Genomic DNA, 7,613 nt, shown 5'->3' with positions numbered 1-7,613 from the left:
GGCTCCGCTCCCGGGCGATGCCGCTGCTCTCGCAGACATAGCTGCCAGCCACCCAGTCCCGGAGCCGCTCCGCCCACGGGCACCCGCCCGCCCACTGCCCAGGTCCGAGCCCCGCGTGCCCCAGCCGCTCCCCCACGCCCGCCAACGTGCACGCCACAGCGCTCTACCCCCAGGTACCCCTCGCCCGTGAGTCATCCTCCTGGTCCCTCCTTTATGTCATCCTCCCCGGTCGTGTTTTTTCACGGGTTGCATTAATCATCATCATCCTCGCTACCATCTTCATCATAGAGCATTTAATACTGTGTGAGCATCCACGATGTTCCCAACAGCAGAATGGAAACACTCTCTGGTCGCATTTCCCCCCTTTCCTGCCATCATGCATTTCTCATTTACTAGTCAAGTGTTCACAGCCACAAGAAAGTGTTGTGTGTGTGTGTGTGTGTGTGTGTGTGTGTGTGTGTGTGTTTAGATATTTTGGTGTGTGTGTGTGTGTGTGTGTGTTTAGATAATTTGATACACACACAAACACACACACACTCACACACACACACACACACACACGCACCTCCAACAGCTTGGATTTTCTGGGTACATTGGACTCTTCAATGCAGTGTCTTTTTGACCCAACCTGACTAGCGCTGTATCCTATTTTCCCCTCAAGGTAACCCACAGTAAGGTAACTCTTCAATTTGTGGGGCTCTCTGGGAAGCCCCAATGCATCACATAACTGCACTTCTCTGGTGCTTGCAAATTGATTATCTACTCTAATTCCTCTAATGATGGGACTGTCATCGAGCACTCATTGCTTGACCTCTGTAGGTACTTGTCCAGAAACGCTAACCCCAGATAAGAAAAACACCCAACCAGACCCTATTGTATTTAAGAGCTTCTCAATGCCTGGCCCAAATGATAGGCATTACAGATGAGCTTCTCTTGCTGATAGAGGCTAAAATAAATAGATCGTCCCTTCAAAATAGGTATTGTTATCAGCTTTGAAACCTAGAGACTGAGCTTTGTTAATATAATTATAAGAGAATCAATATAGAGAAGGATTCAAATGGAACAATTTCCTAGTGAGGACCTCTTAGCAATGATGATAAGAGAATTGCTATGTTTTCTCTCTTGGGGCTTTCTCTCTTGTTCCAGAAGGGAGTTTTCATGTACGTATGTATTCCCTCTAAGCCTCTTTATTAATGGACAAGAAGCCAAAGAAATGATGATTCATATGAATCCCAGCTTTTCAAGTTTAGGGAACCTAAGAGTTTAGTTGATTTGTCATTAAAGGCAGAAGTTGCTTCTACATGGACACAGCTATTTGAATACACTCAGTAATAGAGGTGCTCTACCTCTTCATTCCATACCTGGGTCTAAATCTCTTCTCATTGAAAATCTTTCCTATTTGAGACAGCTATCGTGCCGTTAGTCTTCTCTGGAGTAAACCTTCCCGGTTTATGCAACCAGTAACTCTCTAGCTTCATTTCAACAACTGGTCATTCTGGTCACCTGCCTTTGGACACACTTAGGTTTTTGTCACCTCCCTTCCAAAATAAGGATCAAGAAATCTGTGGCCAAGAACTGTGTCTGGAACTTATTATGTTCTCAGTAATGTTCTTATTTTTATTTGTACAGCACAGGTCTTGTGGTTGGCGTGCCATTTATGAGGATGCCATTGAAATAGACATATGGTATACTACATTTCCAAGTATTTTTTTATAAGTGCCACTGTCATTTAATTAAACAACTGATGAAAACAATTGAATCATCTTTTCTTCATTTTAAAAAAAGTATGCCGTACCCACAAAATATACATTGAGTACATGTAAACCAGAAATTGTAATTCAAAAAATATTCGTTTCCCTCAGTTCCACATATATTCAGAAAGAAAAATGCTGAGTTGGAAGCTCTACCCATGATTTTGGCCAAATCACTCAACTTTCTTGAATTTCTTTCTCTTCCTTCTATAAAATAGAAACAAAAATCTTTGTCTCAAAATAAAAGAGAAATTAAAAAAAAAAAAAGATGTATTTGAAGCATCTAGCTACACACGAGACTTTGGAGTTCTCTTTTTCTATTTCTTTCTCTCCCCAAGAGATATATTGGGCCATATCTCAATTATTAATACACAAAAAGTAGAAATGTAGATAATATATTCATTCTACCAGATATATGTCTCTTTACTTGCCAGTGTGGAAATGCAATGATGCAACAGACAAAGACATTGTCTTCAAGACGTTTATAATCAAGGTGGTTCTCGTGAAATTCTTCTAAAATACAATTAAAGGAATTATAAAGCTTCAGTGCACATTAGAACTAGCTGAGTAAAGCTCTTGATGACAGGGACCTAATGAACAATTAATAATGGTGCTCTAATTTGCTCTGGCTGCCATAAAAACATACCACAGACAAGGTGGGTTAAATAACAGAAATGAATTTTCTCACAGTTTTGGAGACTAGAAATTCAAGATCAAGGTGTCGACAATTTGATTTCTCCTGAGATTTCTCCCCTAGCTGTCGATGGCCGGCCACCTGCTGTGGCCTCACATGACCTTTTCTCTGTGTACACATACCCTTGTCACTCTCCCTTTACTGAGAAGGACACGGGCCCTGTTGGATTAGGACCCTACCTTTATGACCTTATTTAACCTTAAGTATCTCTGATTTGTACCCTATATCTGAATGCAGTCATGTTCTAGGGCTTCAACGCAGGAATTGGGGAGAGGGGCATGATTCAGTCCATAGCAAAACAAGTGGTTTCCGTTGGTTAGGATTACTTTGGGAAATGGTAATTGACATGTATTATCTGGATAACTTAATGAAAATGAGTCTGTTTCTCAGTCATCTTTATGGTGGTATCTATTAATACTTCCCTGGGTTCTGTATGGCAATATAAAATCAGTGAGTGAATCAATAAGTGAGCAAATGCACTGACCAATACATTAGAAGTTGCCTTAGTGCAGTCCACCAGTGTCTCCACTTCCATCAAGAGTCTCATCCATTATGGAAGGACGTAAAACTAATTTCTAAAACCCAAGAAAAATGCCTTCACAAATTCGCCTCCAAAAAAGCAGAACTTATCTGCATCTAGGTAAGTAAGCAAACACCCAAAGTAGGTGTAACAAAGTGTGTGGCACAGATGATTACTCCCCAAAGATGCTCTATAAAAACATATTCGGTGAACTTGTAAAAGATGCACAGTTCTTCCCTCAAAAATAAATCGTAAATAGTAATATATACTAAGAAGCAATTGTCTATTACGGTAAAGAAATCTGGGCTTGTTTTGGTTTGCCTTGGCCTCATATTTCCCAAATGAGTTGGGCGTGAAACTATGTTCCCCTGATGAGGAAACAGGCCTCACATAAGCTTTGGGGAAAACCCTGACTCAGAAACCAAGTATCTAAAGGCATTAACTAGACAGTCATGAATTTCTAATGTGATTTTCATTAGAACCCAACCAATGATTTTTGTAGGAAAAAAAAGTCTCAAATAGCTATTCATAAGATGTATATAGAGACCACCAGATGGAACAGTGGTTATATTGCAGGACTCCCACATGGCCGACTGCAGCTCAAGTCCTGGACCCAGTGGCTTGAAAATTAGGCTGGACGTGTGTGCATGCATGCCCAAGATCCTGGGAGGAAAGTGAAGGAGAAGGAACTGTGACATTGCCATCCCCCCTGAGGGGTGATTTCTCACTTTCCCTCTCACTGTCTCTCTCTCTCTCCAGCGAGCACACACACCTTATGGCAAAAATCTCTTAAAAAAATAGAAAAGTGTATCACATGCCCTTAAGGTCAATGCTGACATTATGTTATATGCTAGTCAGAAATTATGACATATATACAAAGGCCCTAAAAGGTAAGCCTTTCTTCCCATTGATATTCTCAAACCTTCATTCCTCGAAATAACTAAAATTTGACACCACTGTTAATAGCTAACATTATAACTTCATAGCTGAAAATCATTAAAATGAAGTCAGGTGTAACTCCTCACACTCCACTTGATAGCTGTAGTGGATTAGATACTCTCCTCCACGAAATGATAGCCATCTATAAACTCAGAATGGGACTGCATTTGGAAAAGGGTCTTTGGTAGATGAAATTAAAAAAAAAAAAAAAAAAAAGAGATCATATTGGATTAGGATGGGCCCTAAACCTCATGGGTGACGTCCTTATAAAAGGAGAGGGCATGTAGACACACAAGAAAACTGCCATGTGTGAGTACACAGAGGGAAGAAGGCCACATGAAAACAGGCAGAGTGGAGTTACACAACCACAAACCAAAGAATGCCAGGAGCCACCCGAAGCTAAAGAGGCAAGAAACGATTGGACCCCAGATACTCCAGAGAAAGCATGGCCCTGCCGGAACTATTACTTTGGACTTAAAGACTTCACAGCTTTCAAAGAATAAATTTCTCTTGCTTTAAGCCACATGGTTTGGGATACTTTGCTACAGCAGCCCTAGGAAACTAATACAGTGGTTACGTGAGTTTGGATGAATTACTAAACATCCCTAAGTCTTTTTGGCTTGTATGTAAAATGGAAATACCAATAACTACTGTCTAAAATTTCATTATGGTAAAAGATTGTGAATATGTAGACAGACCCTGGCAAGTAGTAGGAACTCAATTCATTCATCCTTTTAGTGTATATTTATTAAGCACCTGAGTTGTGCCAAGTGCACAACTTTTTCCCTACAAATAGGGAACAAGTCTACAGGGTATGAGCTCAAGAGAGGATTGACAAACTATGACCATGAGCCAAATGCAGCTAAATACCTGCTTTTGTAAATAAAATTTATTTGAGGGGCCAGCAGATGGCATAATGGCTGTGTCGCTGGACTCCCATGTAGTTGACCGCAGTTCGAGTTCTGGACCTGGTGGCTTAAACTCACACCAGGCACGTGTGCGTGCGTGCCCAAGATCTCAAGAGGAGAATAGAGGAGAAGGGATTGCAGCATGGCCATCTCCCCCTGGGGGGGTGATTTCTCACTTTCTGTGTCTCTGTCTCTCTCTGTCTTTCTGGTGAGTGTACATGCTAAAAAATGTTATTTGAACACAGCCACAGCCATTACTTTCTGTATATCCAGAGCAGCTATCATGCTACAGTAGTAGAACAGAGCAGATGCAACAGAGACCAGACATCACACAAAGCCTGAAATACTTACTACCTTTTTTTTTTTTTACAGAAAAAAGTTTGATGCTTACACTGCAGTTGAAAAAGACAGGCATAAACAAATAGATACATAAGAACAGTTCATGTATGATAATTACTCTAGAAACGAATTTGCCAGATATAATAGAGTGACGATAAGAAGATAGCCAATCATGGAGTTTTAAGAAGGAGTCTTGTGTGCAGGAAGAAGGAACTAGATTAAAAAGACTGTTCCAAGGGTCAGCAGATGGGGTTAAGGCACTGGACATCCACATGGCCAACTGCAGTTTGAGTCCCAGACTGGGTGACTTGAAACTCATTCTGGGCACGTGTGCATGAGTGTCTAAAATCCTGGAAGGAGAAGAGATTGCAGGAGCAAGACTTCCCCCAGGGGCATGACTTCTCACTTTCTCTCTCATCGTCTTTCTCTCTGGCAAGCACACACATCTGATAGCAAAAATCTCTTAGGGGACAGGGGAGGAAGATTATTTCAAAGAGAAGACAGAACTAGAGACAAGACTCTGATTCAGGAAAGGATAGTGTTCTTGAGAAACAGGAAGTAGGCCAGTGAGGCAGGATCATCTCAAGGGGAAGAGAAAATGACAGGAGATGAGCTCACATGGGGTATAATCAGCCAGGCAAGGAGTAATATTTGGGAGTTAGCAGGTGGATTAGTGGTTAAGGCACAAGACCCCACATGGCCAAGTCCTCGGTTCAAGTTCTGAACCCAGCAGCTTGAAAAAACACACTGGGCGCATATGCATGGATGCCCAAAATCCCAAAAGAAGAATGGAGGAGAATGGATTGAGGCATGGCCATCCCCTGTGGGTGATTTTTCACTTTCTCTCTCTGTCTCACTCCAGTGAGCATGCATGCCCTATAGCAAAAATATAACAAAAATGAGAAGTGCTATTTTATTCTTGTGTAATGGAAATCACTGAAGAGAATAAGCAAAGAGTTAAATGACATGATTTATATTTTCAAAGAGATTACTCTGCCTGTCTAGAGCAGGAAAGCCAGTGGTGGTCTGTGAGAGTAGAAACAGGAAGTCTAGTTAGAGAAGTTAAAGTGGCATATGTGGTATAGGGTGAGTAGAGAAAAATTAAGACATTCAACATGTGCTTTGTGAATAGAAGCCAGAGGCGTATTAATAGATGAGATGAGATGTGGGATATGTAAAGCAAAAATCAATTATGATTCTTGTTTTGGTTTATGCCATAGGTTATTAAGTGGTAGTTCATATACTCGGATGGGGAATTTGTGTTTATGTCTAAGTAGAGAAACACATGATGTCATAGGGATATCAAGAGCCTTTTATCATAGTTGTCATTGTCATCATCGTCGTCATCATCATGAAAACTATCAGAAAGAGAGATACTTTTGAATTACTTTTTTTTTTTTTAATTTGCCAGAGAGTACATGTGCTTGCCAAATAAACAGTCAGCCATGTGGGATCTTGCTGTATTAACCTCTGCTGGCCCACACCCAGCATGTTTTTCAAGCTGCATGATTAGCCATATAGGATCTGGCTCCTTTAACCACCAGGTGATGGGGCCAAAAATACATTTGTTAACTGATCCCTCGGCCCAAATTTTTTAAATTTTTCTGCTAGAGAGATTTCTTTTCTATAGAGCACGTGCATTTGCCAAAGAGACAGATTAACAGAGATACAGAAAGTAAAAAATCTCCCTCCGGGGGGGATGACCCCACCTCAATCCCTTCTCCTTCCATTCTCCTCTTGGGATCTTGGGCACATAGGCACACATGCCCAGCATAAGGTTTAAGCCACTAGGTCAAGTACTTGAACCTTGGTTGACTATGTGGGAGTCCAGCGACATAACCACTACACCATCTGCTGGTCCGCCCTCCATTTTTTTTTTCCCCTAAAGTATAAAAACAAAATTTTTCTTTTCAGAATTGCTTCTGGCCCAGTCTCAGTGACACAAAGGTAAAATACATGACCCTGCAAAACTGAAAACCACATGCTAACTGTGGGTTTGAATCTCCTGCTCAGCTGGAAAAACATGGAGTTCACGTGCAGGCTTTCAGGATCTTAAGAAGGCAGAGGGCTGAGGAAAGGGGTTGACAGCATGATCAGACTCTGCCTGTCAAGGGTTTTTTGGTGTGTTTTTAATTCCTTCTCACTCTCTCTTAGTTGAAAAAAAGAAAAAGACTTATTTTATAAACGATTGACCTAAAGCAGAAAGGGGACCTTATTATTGTCTTAACAATAAAAAAATGAGGATTCCATTAATGTACAATCAACAGAAGTTTGTGTACACATGCACATTTGTGTACGAGCTAAAAGCAAGCACTCTTAATTTCTACTCTAAGGGATAACTGAATAGCACAGTGATTTCCTGATTCTATGTATAAAAGTTATAATTATTTGGTTTTCATTTCTAGTAAATTTTGAAATAAATTATTCTGGAACATCTTCAACACCTATGGGGATGCAGTCTT

Source organism: Tupaia chinensis, unplaced genomic scaffold (genome assembly GCF_000334495.1).
Source record: "Tupaia chinensis unplaced genomic scaffold, TupChi_1.0 Scaffold145685_1, whole genome shotgun sequence".
Taxonomy (NCBI): domain Eukaryota; kingdom Metazoa; phylum Chordata; class Mammalia; order Scandentia; family Tupaiidae; genus Tupaia; species Tupaia belangeri.
This window is presented reverse-complemented; position numbering follows the sequence as displayed.